This window comes from Hesperophylax consimilis, chromosome 9 (genome assembly GCF_061612785.1).
Source record: "Hesperophylax consimilis isolate HC1 chromosome 9, BYU_Hcon_1.0, whole genome shotgun sequence".
Classification (NCBI taxonomy): domain Eukaryota; kingdom Metazoa; phylum Arthropoda; class Insecta; order Trichoptera; family Limnephilidae; genus Hesperophylax; species Hesperophylax consimilis.
The window spans coordinates 38,648,033-38,667,034 of NC_142844.1; the positions used below are offsets into that span (position 1 = coordinate 38,648,033).

At 32.9% G+C, this 19,002-nt stretch overlaps 1 protein-coding gene across 1 annotated transcript in view; it reads left to right on the top strand.

Annotated features, from left to right (window-relative positions):
• LOC149421322 (fasciclin-2-like) overlaps positions 1-19,002 on the top strand; it is a 430,107-nt gene that overhangs the window by 265,931 nt on the left and 145,174 nt on the right. The window lies entirely within an intron of this gene.

Below are 19,002 nucleotides of genomic sequence, written 5' to 3' on the forward strand. Positions count from 1 at the left end.
TAAAACTACTGACTTAAAACTAGTGACTTACATCTATCTACTACCTTAATACCTACTATCTTAATTCCATTTATATTTACATTTGAAGAAACTTACAACTAACATACTTACATTTTTAAAAAATACAGCAATAAAGCGCCAGAAGAAGAAGGAAGTTCTATAATATTAGGATGCTTGATAACTAATTTAAGAACACTTGTGCAAAATGCGCACAATGGTTTAGCTGGATTTATAAAAAAGTATGCTTGTATAAATCTTAAATGAATGAATGAAATTAATCGTTGATCTTTACCGCATTTAGATGATTCATCTACCAACAATTAAACCGATTGACGTGTTATGTTACCACTGACATTGTCCTTTGTCCATTGGTAGGCAAGTCAATAGCATTTTTATTTTATCATGAGTAGTTGAACGGAATCGCTAAAAAATGTATGCGTGTGCAGCAACAATTACAATATAACAAATGGAAAAAGCAATATTTGGATAGGATTACGGATTTATGGAAATGAGTGTCTGAAAAAGTGGGTTTTTAGTTTGGATCTAAATTCTGTTGGGCTGGTAATACTGACAAAACGTCTGCCATCACTGAGAATTTAAATATATGTATTCAATATATCCATGTAACTGTAATTAAAATTCAAATCTATGTAATTCTGTCTGCTGTGTACGTACCTTTAAAACTAATTAAAATAACTCGGTGTAATTTTACAATTTTTTCAAATTATCTTCAAGTGGGTAGGAACCATAATTTTGGTTTATCCAATTTGACAACTCGTTATAATCGGATACATGGGTAGTTTCTAGCACTTCCACCTTCTTGAACCGGAACCGGAGCATACAAACAAATTTTCTGACAAACGGACAGACAGCTAAACGGTTGAGTTCGCTAGGCTCAGGAAATCATATATGTTGTGAATCTAAATACGTACAATTAAATTATTATATAATAAATTACCAAAAATGTGTTTTCGCTACTTCCTTTTTGTTTTATGCAAAGCAGTCGTTTCGTTACATCTTTCTGCAGTGTCTTAAATAAACAAATAATATTGCTTGGGAAAATGCAGCGGCACGTCCCGGGTTCCACGGTTCAAACATAAATTATAGTTAAATTTCCCATTTGAATTTTAGCTTATGTAAATCTATATAGGGAAGGGATATCATACCATGCGATAGTTATTTATTGGCGTATCGCAGCAATCCGCGTTTCCATGTTTGCTTAACCAGCTTGATTTTATGCGATTCGGAAGGGTGTCGATGTACGTGTTACGTTTTACCGTAAAATGGGGCAACTGGAGATATTGATCATCGCGGATACCGGAATGAATTCTCGCTACCGTTTGGTACCACCGCCCCGAGAACGATTCATTGAATGACTACCATTAGTCACCTCAAGTGGTTCACTACTTTCGGTGACTTAGCAAGGGTTCCCGGGTTCACGGGGTAAGTATTGTCTAAGTCTTGGCGACAGATGTGTCTGCCCACATATTGTGTGGTGAGCCGGAGAGACTGGTTGAGGAAGATTTTTTTTTATTTTTTTTTATTTATTCTTTAATATATTTGTTAAACAATGGTATAGTATATTGTCCTCCACGCTAGGAGTTCACCTGTGTTGTGTTTTTTTACCTCCAGAAGGACTTCTGACCCATAGCCTTGCACCTCAGTGGGAGGGATGAATTCATGCGCTAATCTACGCTATTCTTACCCAACTCTCATTCCTTTTCCTTCTCAGATTTTCCTCTACTTAAAAAACTCCCTACACAGCATCCCAAAAGATAAAATAACGCTTCGTTAATAAATGTGAAAATCGTTGGTTTTTTGTTGTATTCAAACATATTGGTGATTTTATTACTACTCTGTTTTATAGATTTTTTCAGAGAGAGAAAAAATTTTAATATATTTTCTTTGAGTCACTCAACGATTTTTTTTTATTTGGTACAATATTTTTTACATTTCAAAGTTTTCCAGTAATTTTGGCCTCACTGGGTGGCTTGCCCGTGCTGAGGCCTTCATTTTATAAAATGATAATATAATCTACATAATACATTTAAAGAGAAAATAATACATTTAAAATATAATCTTGTGTGTTTTTTCTTCTTGTAAGTGATGTGTGTTTATATTGGTTTTGTGTGTTACGTGTAGGTTTTATTTTTATTTTATGCAATGACATTTTGGTAATATTGTCTTTTTTGTTCTTTAATCCATTTTTTTATTTTGTGTGTGAATTTATTTTTATTTTCCTCAATTTTAATTTCAAGTTTTACACTGTTGAAAGCTTTTATAGCATGGTAGTGTCTTTGTCCAAAGCTTGAATTTACTGTCGGAGTTTTTATGTTTTGTTTGTACGCTCGTCTAACTGGTATGCTAGTGTTATTTTGTGTATGTTGAAATTTTTATTATTATTATTGTGGTTTTTTACAATGGTTTCGTCTCATTTATGTTGTAAAGTATATCAATTTCCATCGAGATAAATATATAACTACTTGAATATTCAATATATCATTTTTGTCATCGGTGTATCGTTGGAATTAAACAAAATCGCCCACTTCAAAAGATGACTGTGATCATCACATTTTATTTATTTATTACTCCCAAAGCACACATAATTTGGTTACATGTACAGAGTGTTTAAAAATGTCACGCTACAAAGATTTCCTGAGACAAAAGTTATTTATATTCAAAGTTGAAAATTAATCAAATTCACTCCATTTTACGGTACTGAAAATCAAAATTATTTCCACCGGCTGAAAACCTGCCAATTTGCAATTTACTAAATAATACTTGTGATATTTTCAACTAAAATCACTTTAACAATAACTAATATAATATTTTCCGTGATAAATCTGTGACGTTTGAAGTCAATGTAAATAATGTGAATCTATGAAACTTTTATATATTTTAATGTATAGATCGATATTTGTAATAGTGATAGCTAATGGATATGAATTTTTTAAGACTATAATAATTTATTAATGACTTTCCAAAAATTAGGCAATCTGTTTTTATGACGCTGTAAGACTTTGGTGACCTATGTCGTGCTGAAATTTGCATAGCTGTTTCTATTCTGAATTTTCGGGTAAACACAATTGATTTCGGTTGGCAAGGCCATTCCAATAACATGACACTTTGAAATATCCAAGTAACTGTCAAAAAATAGGATAAAATGTCTATATGATTTTTGATCACGTTTTTTCTTAAATGATTAAATAAATAAATGATTGGATGATATGGAATCTTTGAAGTCGAAATCAACCCACTTCCCGACCATCGATCCAGCTGAAACAAAATACATTCGTTGTCGATGACAATACTTTCTATCAACTTTTGGTGATATTCACGCATTTTTCTGAAGTGACATTAAAAAAATTACATAACAGTTATTATACTATCCGATTAGAATTAATCTCAAGCGATAGGGCGGTTCACTCATCTTAGTTAGTCTCTGGGGAGGAAGTTTCAATCCTCAGACAAACAACAAAAAATATTGTAAACTGCACACAAGAGTCCCAACTTCTCCCAACCGTCTAGATGCAATGAGACTATGGAATCCCAATTGGGGTATGTTGTGAGGCTAAAGGAAGTGGGGATGGGAATGAGATGGGCAAGAGGGAGGTAGAGAAGTACCTGGCTATTAAGATCTGGTCAACAAACATGGCCAAGACATTAGAATCAACAGAATGGTCGTCTTACACCAGGGCATTACTGATAGTATCGTCAACATGGGAACTCTTTTAATTGAACAATTTGTGAAATTACATAAATTAATCAAATAAATTTTATTTGCGCACGCCGGAATTTTAACCCGCGACCTCCAGTTTGCTAGTCGAGAACCTTACCCATTGACGTCAACACGATGTAGGTACCATATTAAAAAACTTCAGTAGATGAAAAAGATGTACGATGGTAAAAAAACATGTTTTCTACATGCGGATTTCTTTTTTAAGATTCTGAAAATTAACATAGAATGTTTATTTTAAACTTTAAGGTATATCCTTGGAGGAATATTGTATCTTTAAAAATATATTGAAAACGAAAATATTTTTTTTATTTCTATCGCCTAGTTTTCGTTGAATATCCCTTCAAGTGCGCTTATACTACAAATGTGAGTATTAGTAGAAATTATGTAGATAATACTCCAATCCCATAGTTAGACAAAGCGCCAACACATGAGAATTTGTTTGAAGTTTGACTCCTGGCGCGCGGAAGTAACTCTGTTTCTATTTTCGTTTTGTGTACTGAATGCCTCCATTCCCTAAGAGCCTGAGATCCTTGTAATAAACACGTGGCTCTATAGGGGAGATTAACCCAAACAATCCAGAGATATTTACAGGATTTAGCTACTGAAAATCTTACTAACGAATCTAGACGAGAAATTGATAACATAATATTTAAACAGTTCTCTTGTTTTCTTGATGTCGAAATTTGAAGTTTTAGATAAGCGTCGCTATTCTAAGACAAACATTTATAATTGCCGGCGGCTGACTTGTAACATTTTCCTGTATTGAAACACGTTACAACCATTGACATAAATACATTTATCTAAGCTTACAACCAGAGTTTTGCAGTAGGTCAAGTGATCTGAACGATCACCGAGCGCCGCGTGCACCGATAGTTCGTCGGTTTTTCACGAATCACTGCGATTGTTACGTGACAAGTCAGTACGTGTAATGTGAGCGAAAAAAATTATAATATAAAATTGGGTATCTTTACCTTTAAAACAACTGCTGTAATTTATGCAAGATTAAAAATTATGGAGGAAAAGATTACTTTACTCTCGAAGAAAACATTATTGAACCTACAAAGTAGGTACGTGGTAGTTATTTTTATAGTTTACATAAGGCCGAGGGTTAGGAAAAGTTAATGTTTATCTCTAAGAATTGTGTGTGTGGTTATTGTTCTTTAAATGAGGTACCGACTTGATGTTGTTTACAACCTTCACAAAAATTGACTTGCGAATTAATTCTATTTTCGTTCAAACCATTAAATCGTTAAAATGTCTACGTAAAATCATAAGTTAAATGCATTTAAAGTTAGACTTTAGCATATGTTTATGGTTTCATAATTATTTCATGTATGTTTCCCTGTTCCAGCATTTTATTTAAACTTGTCCAGACTCGTAGCTTACTGTATGATTCTTGAATCATATTCACTCGACAGAACAGATTAAGAACATAGGTGTTGGCAAAACTTGTTACTTAATATATTTCACCACTAGCTAAACCATAATTATATATAAATATTAATAGAGACGATATACCATTATCAAAACCACTAGATCACTTCCATATACAACACTTAACCACAATCTACACAAATATCCTAATTACAGACACTGTAACGCTCTCTGAAACGTAGGCCAAAGAAGGAGGAAACTCGGAAACACGGCACAGTAACCCAAAAATTAATCACTTTTGATCCGGAAAATCCCGTATCATGTCATACCATATCATTAAATGTTATTTAACTTCTTCAAAGTTAGATTATTACTCAAATTATTGTGGAATAATCGCTTTGATATCATTATATACTATGATGTACTTCAACTGCTACTAACCTAATATATAGTACTACCGCCATGGGTAGAAGCACACTATCCTCCTTGAAAATCACAAGGACGATGTTAAGTTTACACTCATGACGGCACAATAACATTTTATCAAAAAAAAACTCATATTTGTTTTGTGGACACCTCACTTGTACTATTACTTCAAAACCAATTTACACACATGCAGTTACTGATTATTAAAATGTTTTATATTACTTTTAGGTACTATTATCTATGGAAAATGTAAATTGTATGTACGAGAAATATATATTAATTATTAAAAAAGTCGGTTTATTTTAAAAGCATAACACACGTTTCAGAATTACAGCATTAATAATAAACACTCAAAAATACACCCTTTCATTGGATCATTACGATTCAAGGTTTTTTTTCTTGTGATCTCAACCCCACACTAGGTAGTTTAACTACCCTCCCCCTCCCACTGCAGCATCGCCAGAAAGTTTTAAAAGCCTGCTCAGATGAGCATCTGCCATCATTGTCGACTCGCGGAGCGCTTTGTCAACGAGCTCCAACTTCTCCATAAAAACTTCTCCAATAACCGAATGTGTGCTAGTCTAGAATACCATTCCGAAATATATTTAACATTTTCGTTTCTTTTCTTCTCAGATCGTACATTTTTGTCATACTTTTTACGTTTAACACTTCGCGGCTTCACGGAAATAAATACACCTTTTTACTTTTTATTTATTTCGAGAAAATACTCAATGAGTAAACCCTAGAATTTTAATATTTAATTTTTAAATACAATATTGTCCTGGGTTAAAGTCCTAGAAGTTATCGTATCTTTTTATGGTTTTTCTCTTTAAATGCTCTTACAATTTTTATTTATTTATTTCTATACATACAGTGTCCACCAAATTATTGAAGTGAAACTTCTTTAGGCGCGTAATGAATTTTCGGGGACGGAGTAAAACCGAGTCACGATCGAAACGAAAATGCGGGTACCCCCACCACCGATTAAAGTTCATTTGATCTAGTCAAAGTTTTGAAGTAACATATAAATGCTTCTTAGCTCATCCCGACAACTGGCGTTGGTGGTGTAATGGTCAGCATAGTTGCCTTCCAAGCAGTTGATCCGAGTTCGATTCTCGGCCATCGCACATTATTTTTTTGTTTTTAACGCCTTTTTCATTCAATATCTTATTTTTTAGTAGGTCAGAACATTTTTTAAAAGAAAATAATATTGCAAAATAATAAAAACACTTATCTCACTTTGATAAAACATTACTCCGCTAGAGCGCGCTTTGCGTTATTGTGTTGGATTAAAATTATTATCTAATCCGTATATTATGATAATTGTATTACATTTATTTAATTAATTTATTTATTTTGATAATATGTAATAATTTTCAAAGTTTTGAAGTAACATATAAATGCTTCTTAGCTCATCCCGACAACTGGCGTTGGTGGTGTAATGGTCAGCATAGTTGCCTTCCAAGCAGTTGATCCGAGTTCGATTCTCGGCCATCGCACATTATTTTTTTGTTTTTAACGCCTTTTTCATTCAATATCTTATTTTTTAGTAGGTCAGAACATTTTTTAAAAGAAAATAATATTGCAAAATAATAAAAACACTTATCTCACTGTGATAAAACATTACTCCGCTAGAGCGCGCTTTGCGTTATTGTGTTGGATTAAAATTATTATCTAATCCGTATATTATGATAATTGTATTACATTTATTTAATTAATTTATTTATTTTGTAATATGTAATAATTTACAGAAAAAAAAATTAAAACTATCTCCCTCTGATAAAATATCCGTTCGCTAGAGCGCACTACGCGATCTTGTGTGGGATTCTATTTCTGTACATTGTACATTATTTTTAAAAATATATTATATTGAAGTGAAACTTCTTTAGGCGCGTAATTCGGGGACGGAGTAAAACCGAGTCAGGATCGACACGAAAATGCGGGTACCCCCACCACCGCTCACCGTTCACTGTCCCTCTCTCACCATATGCGCTTGTTGAGGTGGGGGAGCCGCTCACGAACGTTCTCTCTCTTCTCTTCTTTCCTCTCTCTCAGACACCAGCGAACTGCGCCACGCCAAGCATCAGCTGCTTGGTTAGTATACTGCGTCGTGAGTGTAATACGAGTGAAATACGTAATTGATTGTGGTTCATACGGTTTAACAAAAGAAGTTTCACTTCTGTCTTGCGTAGGCTTGACACACCCACTTTTTTACATTTGTTTACTTTAAAACTGTTGTCAATATGGTGTTTGTTTTATGCTGGGTGTAAGGTAGATTTGAGTAAGTGACACTGTAGTGGGTAATGTTATAAGTTTCGTGAACACTTCACCAGGAGAACCTGTTCTGAGGTGTTTACGTGGTTATGATAAAGTGGTACAAGTATTTATGTCTATTGGTTTAATTTCGTTATACATAATAAAATATAACTTTGGTTTGTCCCGTAAAATCAAAATAATTGTAAAGACAATATGAGAATTACAAACTAGCTTATATTATCTTATAATACAAAATAATTTTTTATGCTACTTTATTTTATTTTCTTCATCACGTCGAATGTCTTTGTCACTTTTCACTGAATTTATTCGAGCCTAATAATGCATAGATTATTGCGGTTTGGCTTTAGCATTTTAATGCTTATAATTTTTTGGTATTTGTCCAGATACGCTGAACATCGAACATTAGGGTGTGTCGCACTCGTCCATTTTCCACGTCCTATCAATTTTTTTAAATATTTTGCAGCAAACTCAATTTGTATTGCAAAAATGCATTATTTATAAGAACATTAAAAAAACTTTTTTGAAATAAACGAAATCTATTTATTAAATGTGTAAAAAAGAAATATAATACTTTCCGAAGGTTTCCTTGGTCGAGGAGTAATGCTTTCGACTAGCAAGATGGAGGTCGAGGGTTCAAATCCCGGCGGGCGTAAGTAAATTTTGTTTGAATTATTGTGTTTTTTGAAAAATCACTAATTTAAAATTATATATAGTATATTCGCTGCAGGTTCCAGAGTGGAATATAGTCTCAGTATTAAAAATAAGAAGAAATGATTTTGGCCGTGTTTGATGACCAAGAACTGTCTCACCCTCTCCTTTCTCATATTTTTCTTCCCCCACTACTTTTAGCCTCAAAACATACCCCAACTTCAGGGGGTTGGGAGCAGTTTCTTTTGAGCGGGTTCTATTTAAAAAAAAAACAAAATACGCCTTTTGAACAATACACAACAATAAAAATAATGATTTCTCAAAATTTTATGTTAACATTGCACAAAAACAGTAATAACTAATTAGGAGTAGGAGTGGAGGCTGCGTCAGAAGTAAATGTGTGTCCTGCAAGTCAATTAATTCAATGTAGTGTATGTAATGCATTGCATTTGAAATTAATTTTTGGAATGATAAACTATTCTCAAGTTTGAAGAAACCTATCTTTAATGATCATTCTGCATCCTAGCTATTGATAATAAAATGTTCTCCCGGTGCGTAAATATGTGTGGAAGTAATACGCATTCATCCACATGATGGGGTCAACAACAGCTTTCGATTCTGCAGAAAGATAGTTATAATTTCTGATCATTTTCCAGAAATTACGAACTCCATCTACACAATAACTATTATACTGTATGGTAAACCATGTTGGAGCAGATACTCGCACAATAAAGGTAGCCAATATCTGCGAATTTGGTTTTCATTGTAACATACGATTGTAATGTCCTGTTTGCATTTTTAGGCACCTGATATGAGACATTTTCCCTGGTTGTTTCCTTGCCAAATCTACACTTTGAACTCCATTTAATACTGCCAGGCATATATTCTATAAATAATCTTTGTCTAAATAATTAAATCTTCTGATATAAATGATCAAATCGAAATAAACCGTATATTTTTTTTGCGTACAGTTTCTTCTAATTGGTCCTGAGTTATGTTTATGTATTATAAAATAATACAAGATTTCAAATTATAGCAGTAAACAAAATATTTTTTCTATTTATTCTACTACTCCATAAGGTGAGCTTATGGGAGGAGAGAAGAAAATAATGTTTAAAAGGTGATCTGTCGAACAGTATTCAAAGTCTTATTACAAACTTAATTCAACATCAAATAAACAAAAAATTAAACAAAATAAAATACTTTTTGTTTTAAAACCACGACTTTTTAATAATTTCTAGAACCGACCGGTTTCGCTTTACTCAAGCATCTTCAGGGTACAAATTATTACTTGTGTACAGCTAAACCGGTCGGTTCTAGAAATTATTAAAAACTCGTGGTTTTAAAACAAAAAGTATTTTATTTTATTAAATATGTCAAACCACAAAGTGATTGTTTTCTACAATAATAAAAAATTAAATCTTTAAATTAGCTACAAACATAATTCAATATAACTATACAGCAATATATAGCAATAATGTTAGCTACAGGTTCGCTAGTCAGTCCATCTAAAGAAAACAGTGATGTCACAATGGTAGTTCATTAGTGTGCAGCTGACAGATAAGCCGTTGTAGTGGCCTTCCAAGTCTCTTTTTCATTTTAGAAATAATTTCGTTTTTCCGACCGTTTTTACATTTTGCGTAACAACTAAATGCAACAATTTTCTCCACTTGAAGATAGATAAAGGGAAAAAATATCAATTTCATTGTCTTTAGCAGTCCCAGACGATGGCATAGCTTGTCGGAGGTACACTGATCATGATCATGCCTCCAATACGAGAGTTTAGTGTTTTTTCAAATGACAAAATATTAATCACCATCATTTGAATTGCGCTGTATTACGAACCAACAAGAACAAATAAATAAAATCAAACTTTTTTTCCAAAAAAACTTATATTAAAAAAAATATATATATATTATATTTATATTTTACACATAACATAATAGTATAACATTGAATCTAAGTAAGAATCGTGACTCCCTTATCAGGCACAAGAGCTCCTCTTTTCTGATAAGGTATACATGACCAATTATGTACCTAAATATTATATTTTGCAAAATATGTATGTATTAATGTAACTATGATCTATATTAAAATAATTAAAAAAAAAATCATAGGGGCAGGAAGGGGAGGAGTACTTTAGCAGGAATAGATGTAGTTGAATTTCATATTTCTTTTCATTTACAGATAAGGAAAGGGAGATATTAGTATTAGTCTTTAAATATTAATTCAAGTCCAAAAAATTGAAATAAAATCAAACTAGTATTTTGGTGATGAATAAGATTTATTATGCATTTTAACCTATTTTTGTAAATTTCAGAATCCTTACAGACTTACTTCTATTTAAAAACTCGTTTGTTTTGACAACTATTTGCAGTTTTGAATAGTAAACAAATAAGTAAAAACAAAAGGTTAAATTATTGCGATGAATATATTAATGAACATAATTTAAACACACATGAGCCAATAACATTTTAAAAATAAATTTAACTACGGTTCTCATTTTCTTTCTATAATGCAACAAGCTGAAAAAATTGACACACGTTATTGAAATCAATTTAATTACAGGGAGAAACAACTATTTCAGTCACCGGAGAAGCAAAATTAGCATTTTAATAGCTATTTCGTTCAAGATAATATACGGTAATTTAATGTATTTTGTTCGCGCCGTATTTTTACATAATGCAAATAAGTTTTTTAGGCTAGTTTTAAAAAATACATAAATATTTTTAAACCAAAATGTTAAAAATTTAGATGAATAGAAAATCATAAATGTAGTAAACGTACTTTTCCTCACCGGAAATTAATTGATTTGCGGCTTTTTTAAACCTCTTCGATGTAGCAACTGTAGTAAGAAGATGAAAAAATAGAAAAAATCCTAAACCTCGCCTACCTGAGGCCCGCGTTTCCCACTAAAAATAACACTGCATTGCGTGAAAATGGCCGGTTTAATAGCAAAGAATGTGGAATTGAGCAATTCCAAGTGAAACGTTCCTGCTCTATTATACTGCCGGGACTTGTTCATTGCCTCAAAGCCCTAACCTCACAAGACGAGTTTAAGAAATATTATCCGCACCCCTCACAGTAGTATCAAAGCATCCCCTGCATTAAATATATAAATCCTTCAAGAGTCAACGTCCCTTTTTATAAATCTGTCTCTTTTACTAGGAGTTTTCAGAATATGCCCGACCTAGTGTATGCTAGTCATAACGCTGTCTATGAATTAACTATGACTTCGGCTCATCCGAAAAGCTGAATAAAGCCAGATCTACGAGAGATATTATGTAAAAGGTACGGTACAAAGAAAGCCAAGGACACTTCCTGGAAAGATGGCCACCATCGAGAAGACTGCAACGTACTGAAGCCTTCGTTGAAAAGCGCTTTTAACAACGTTGACCCACTTAATTCAAAAGTACAGTAATGTGGAGTCGTATACCTCGGAAGATTAATTCATGTCAACACAGAAAACACTCAGGATGATTTTGAAAGCAGATTGTCCGCACGCCACGGAACGTCCATATTAAATGTGTAAAGTCATCAAGAATTAATAAAAGTTGAACATTGTGGGCCATTTTTACCACTTTGTATTAATAAGTCCTGGTAACGTGGGGTGGGCGCCTGTTGCGGCTTCGATTTCAAAAATCTGAAAATTTTCTTTGCTGCGTCTTGATTGATTGATCGCACTTTGGTGGGGCTTTTGTAAAAAATACAATAACCGGAATACTTTCAAAAACTCTTTATGTTTTTTTCCAATATCTGTGACTATAGAATATGGTGAGTGTGTAATAATTTAGATGCGAAGCGTTATGTTGCCTTAGACCGAAGGTGGGGAACATTTTTACCTTCATGATGATGTTAATCTTAAGGATGCCCGGCGTATCTGATTATTTACAGATTGATATAGGTTTCTAGGACCTAGAAACGTCTTTTTACGAGAAGTGTAGTTCCGCAGAATGAAGCCTGTCTTGGTGATACCCAACGATGTATTAGGACACCAGAAGGAGAAGTGCATCAGATGCGTTCTGTATGGATTTATGTTATATCTGTACCAATGTTTATTATTAATTTACTGTCCGGACTCAAAAATGGGGTGTTGCAAAAATATTGATTGCATCATTATCTTATCTTCGCGGGTCACACAATATCAATCAATCATAACAATAATATTGTCGGATGGAGGTAATACTAGAGTAAACAACTTTACGTACTCTTGAAATAAATAGCACATAGGCGATTTGACGCTAATATTATCCAGAGGTTTTTTATCAGGACAAAATAAAAACTCAAAAACTGTATGGTATTACATAAACGACTAAAATGAGTGCTAATCCTGTGTTGAGAGCAGACACAGTTTACAATGCGCGTAATGATATTATTATGTCAATTTAAATTGTAGGTATCAAAACTAATAAAACTTTATACATAAGATTATTAATTAGTTATGCTACTTATAATGAGGTTTAAAAAAATCTGTCTTTTTTTATATTTTTTTTATATTGAATAGTGAATACCTCACAAGAGTCCCAACTGCTCCCGTCTGGAGCCAGTGAGACTATGGCATCCCCAATTGGGGGATGTTGTGAGGCTGAAGGTAAGTGGGGAAGGGAAAGAGGAAGGTGGGGAAGTACCTGGCTATTCAGATCTAGTCACTAAACACGGCTAAAGCCATTTGGAGCAACGTTTCAATTCTGAATGGTGTTCTTACACCAGGGCGATACTGGTAGTATCTTCCACTCTGGAACGTGCCGCAAATATACTATACTATATATTATTATTCTTATTCTTAATTTTAATTAATTTTTAATTAATTTTTTAATTAATTAATTGTGAAATAACACAAGTTAATCAAATAAAATTTATTTGCGCACGCCGGGTTCGAACCCGCGACCTTCGGAATGGCAGTCCAATGCGTTACCACTGGACTATGCCGGCCGTCTTAGTATATTCAAACAAATCGGTGTTTTATACAATAATATATTAAGCGTATGAGAATTATCAATTCTCGAAATATTTTATTTAAACTTAATCATGACTGCGAACTGCGGAGGTTGCTCTACCAAAATTATAAAAATTTCGTTTTTTTTTTTAATTCTGCCCTCTCTGAAAAAAACATGATGAGTAGGTACTTATTTAACAAACCCTTGATTTTAATTATAAATTATTTGAGGAGTCATATATGAGGGAATAATCGAAATATCTCTCCGAGAGAACTGACCTGAAGTCCCTCCCATCATAAAATCGGGAATAATACTAATCCATTAGCGGAGGCGCTATTCTAAATGAAAAAAGTTTACCCAACCTTTGCCAGCGCTGCCATCTGTCGCCGGCCGCGGGAACTTAACTTGACAGATATATTGTCTTTGGCTAAATTGCTTTTGATCTGTCTAAAGATGGATTGAATTCCTATTTTATACGATTCTATCATCAAACGTAATTTTCAATATCCTTTCTCCTTTTAAGGTTTCTGATTAGATGGGTCCTAGTAGGATTGTGGCCATTTTTATGACGCTGATTTCGTTTTTATTTAAACTGACCATTGTTCCGTGATTTTAAAAGTTCTTAATTTTGAGTTATATCTTCACTGGGCATTGAAATTCTAGTAAGTGTTAAATTCCAATATGTGTCTAAAATAATTATCGGTTACTTCGTAAAATGATTTTCGTACGATGTATTCATAGAATCTTGTCACTTTTATTTATGATATGTTAATAAAAAAAAACTTATATGCATTTTCACAACTATCCACAACACATTTTTGCCATAGAGAACGATAGTGAGGTTGAAATGCTAACCATGAAGGTATTATGTTGCGTTTTTCGGTAATAATAAGCGTTTTAGATGATGTTTTTTTCATACCGATCCCCATATAGAAACTGTATTGGGACCCATATGAAAAATCTTTGCTTTACATGATTATTATTTTCATACAGATAGTTACCATTGGAGAAGAAATAGTATTATCAACACGCTTACTAGGCCATAATGTATGCACGTCTGATTTGCAGTTTATTCTCGACGAATAAGTACAATACTGTCATATCATTATATCCATATATGATTATTTGGCCAAGTACTGTATCATTCATATTAATTAATACACGTTCAAAATCAATAATAAATACAAAAAATATATTTTATCAATATTTTAAATATAAAAATAAGTAAACATGCAATATTTCAACATTGTATAGTTACGTAATATAATGATAACAGATGTTAAATAATGTTCGCCATCTTAAATTGTACGTAAATCATTACCAAAAGAAAATACATCCTTCTTCATCCCAAATCAACATGAAGACGACCTATATGGATATTTAACGAAAAAAAACATTATGTAAAATACCCATTACACGTTTTTCGTATTTTCCTCACAGGCAATTTAGATTTCTTAATTGTGATGAAATCTAGCACCCTTACTTTCTTGCCCATCGCCTTGCACCGCATTGGGAGGGAGGTGTTAAAACGACCCACTCCTCATACAATTTTCCTTCCCAGACCTTTTCTACTGCGGTACCTTTCTTACCTTAAAAAAAACCCTCCACAAAGCATCCCTAAAGACTACAAAGGCCCTGAGGGACATTATTTTCCTCAGTGCATCCTGTGTAGAGCTAATGTTAAAAAAGAAGTGGGTTACCCACTGTTAGCATCCAACTTAGCCCGCCCAGCTGCCAGTCAAGCGTCCTACCTACAAATATTTCTAACAAATTATTTAACAATTTTACACTATTAGGAGTGAATTAGTTCAGCTTTTTAGATGTCATGATTTCGCGAAGTAATAAGGGCGATGTAAAATAATAAACTCACTGAACTTGTAGAGCTGAATAACCTAAACGAAAGTGAAAACATCTCCAATATGTACGGCTCCAACAACAAAGCGTATTTTTCATATGAGAATAATATTTTTGGGGCGTAATTTTATGAAAACAATAGTCTTCCATGAAAAACCTCAAAATTTTTTCACCGGGGATATGAAACGTGAATGAAAATACAAAATGCGTTGTACAATGTACCAACATTCATTATAATATCACTGGTTCACGTACGGTATAAGTCTTTTGCTTTGTAGAATATTGGATGTTGGCTGTTGGTAAGCCTAAAGCTTTTATCGGGAACAATGTATTAGAAAATAATATGTTGCCGTTCTCAATTTGAATGAATCCGTAAAAATAGTTTAATTTTTTGTTTATGATTGCATGTTTTATTTGTGACATATTTTGATGAACATCTCTGATATAAATACTGGATCATCCGGAATCTCTAATTACGGCGCTAAAATTTCACATGTTTTATGGATAGTTTTGCAGAAATATTCCTATTTTTTCCGATGTAATATAAATGTGTTCTGACTAAACATTTAAGCGGTTCATATTAGAGATGAGTAAGTTCTGCGTTTCACCGGAGGACTCTTCGAGGAGTACTTCCATTTACAAGAACTCCAGTTCCAGCAGTGGGTCCGGGTTCCGAGTTCTTGGGTATGACACACTGTTCCGGTCCCGAACCCGGACCAGGACACGCACCAGTGCGGTTTCTAATGCGGGTCCGGACCCGCACTTTTTTATGTGCATCAATATATAATATATTCAATAATTCATCATAAACATTGATGATTTATAACTTCAAAATGAACAAAATGCAATAAATAACAATACACAGCTTTTCTAAATTAACCTAAAAAAAATTATAATTATATTTCTCGTGATCCACTTTTTACCCAGTCCGTTTTATTTGTCCGGATTTAATGAACTCATACAATACGAGTATTTCATCAACTAACCTGTTAACTTTTTTTGTCATCCTGAAAAGCGACTTCTTTTTGTTGTTTGTTATTATTACACCCGTAAACTGGACACCCAGATCCTACTTTTGGGACATGTTTAAATATTTTTTTTATTAAAATTGATTAAAATACAAATTAGGAAGCGCAAAATACCGCCACGAAAGTACTAAATAAATTCAATTTGTGAACTTCAATTGCCAATGTTTACTATTTCAAAGTTCTATATTTGACAGATTTTTTTTGATGGCATAAAAGACTATCAAAATCTGGAGCCAGCCTTCCTTCTCTCTGTATATGTCGTGTCCTCCACCTAATCTTTAATATATGATATATGTGTATTACATACATAATATATGTGTATGTATGTTCGCTGGAGAAATGTTAATATAGATACTCAGTAATTCTATCGTCTTTATGATATTTTTCCTCGTCCCTAATCGTTCACAATTATTACAATATTTCGCTAAATTCCGGCGGCGAGTTTTCCAATCCTACTATGGCAAGGAATGCGCTGCGGTGGCGCTATTTTCAATCAAAATTGTTCAGATAGGAATTCCTATTTGAACAATCTTTCTTTTCCGTGGAAAATCTGGATTTTCATATTTCCAACTTACGTATGCGCATATTCTAATCACTGAACTGAATGTATTTCCTTCCTCTCCGAGGAAATATCGGGATTTTCCGTCACTCACACTTTTAATGTACAAACATTTTCGGAATTTCCACAAATATTCATTTTATTGAATAGCATTAACATGGAACATAATAAATGTATACTGTTATGAAGATAACATTGATACGTGAATCATGAATGTTTTTCTTAGTGGCAGAATATTCATAGGAAGGGTTACATTTATTTACGTTGTAGAAGCGGAATTTTTGATTATTTTTAATGATTAACTAATTTTTTTAAAACGTAGTTTTTGTGCATAGCACAGAGGATAACAAATTATTATAAGCAACAATTATTCGCCTGAAATACCTCCCAATAATTATTCTACCAAAATAAAGTTGGTTGTTTTCGGGTGAAAAAATGTTATAAGGAATAATTTTTTAATGAAAAATACTAGAACATATTGAATTATTTTTCCTGTTTGAGAAGCTAACATGCAATCAGAAGACTGAGTGTTCAATTCTCGTCAGCGGCATTTATATTTCTTGGGAGTTGTTTTTCAATTTGTATGGGCATGTACTTTACGTAGTAATGATTACTTGTATCGGGGTTATTCTTGGTAAGCTCGTCAAATTTAGCAACCAGTATGTCACCAAAGGAACTTTTTGTTTTCAATATCCACGTTTCCATTTAACATAATGTTGTGTATTATGTTTTATACATAAAATGCTTTTTTTCGAGTAAACCTTCTTATTTTATTACAACAAAGGCGCAATAAGTACATTTTTTTCAATTTATTCTTAATAATAATATTAATAATGATAAATGTTTTGTTATCTTCCATTTTCAGAACAAATAGAGATAATGATATCCTAACCGGGATTTCCCGGGCTGAGGATTTCATTAACATTTAGTAGTATGGATAATATGAAATAACTTTAGATATTTTATTAGGATGGGTTGTTTCAGAGAATTTGAAAAATTCTTCAAACTTCAAAGTTAATTTTCAAGTTCTGTTATTATTTCAGTTCTGTCAAGTAACTAGCCTATAATGATATAATAACAGATCTTGAATTGGACATTCACAGAACTCGCAAATTAGCGTTGAAAATTGATGAATTTTTCAAGTTCTATTAAACAGCCTTATGAACAACCAGGATGTAAATTAATCACGTGTTTCATTGAGTTCAGTTGAGTGGTTTCGGTTACATTCTGTATTTTTTATGCGCCATTTTCAGTCTCTCCCAATTTAATAACATTCCAAATATGAACTCAAGATTATTAGATGTAATTTTTTGCAAATACAACCAAACATGTTATTCTTATTCGATTCTCCCCTTGTAACTGAACATAAACATCATCCCGCATTACAATTTATTTTTTCATGCAAAAACAATATTAAGACTACAAAAATTCCTTAAAATGACAAGCATGCTTTATGTGGATAGAATTTTGGTTCAGGGTGATGTTGATAAGTTATACAATATGATGAGGCAATTAGATTGAGAAGAACTTCATAATTTTTAAACTATAAATGAGGCGGTACACCATTTTTATGTTTGTATTTATAGTATTTTGATGCTTGTTTTCCTGGAAACCTCCCAGTAGAGGTGGTCGTTGATATCCAAAGTGGTTCTGTCAAGATACCATCGCGAGCATTAGGGTGAAACATGCTCTCCATAAAAGGCTTCTTACTAGCTGTCGACTTGACTATGATTTGTTCGGTGCGCGTAGAGCCGTGGTTAGGCGTAATATTAGGACTGATGTAATATATTTAAATTCCATTGAACACCATATCAAACATGATCTCAATATGTTCTGGGACTATGTCAAATCGCTACTTAAAGATGGTGGTATTCAAGACACCATGATGTATCGTGATCGGGAAGTTTGAGGACAATATGTAGCTCACGCATTTGCAACACACTTCCAATCCGTGTATATTAATGAGTTTCCAATACTAAATATTAATACTGCTGCCAAGTTAAGTGTAATGGGAGCTTAAAATATTGAAATTGGTCAAATTGATGAATCAGATATAGGATCTTTCACTAGGAAAATGAAAAATACACATTCACTTGGTCCAGATTTTCTTACGAGATTCTTTTTTAAAGGTTGTACCGAGTTTTTAAAACTGCCACTAAG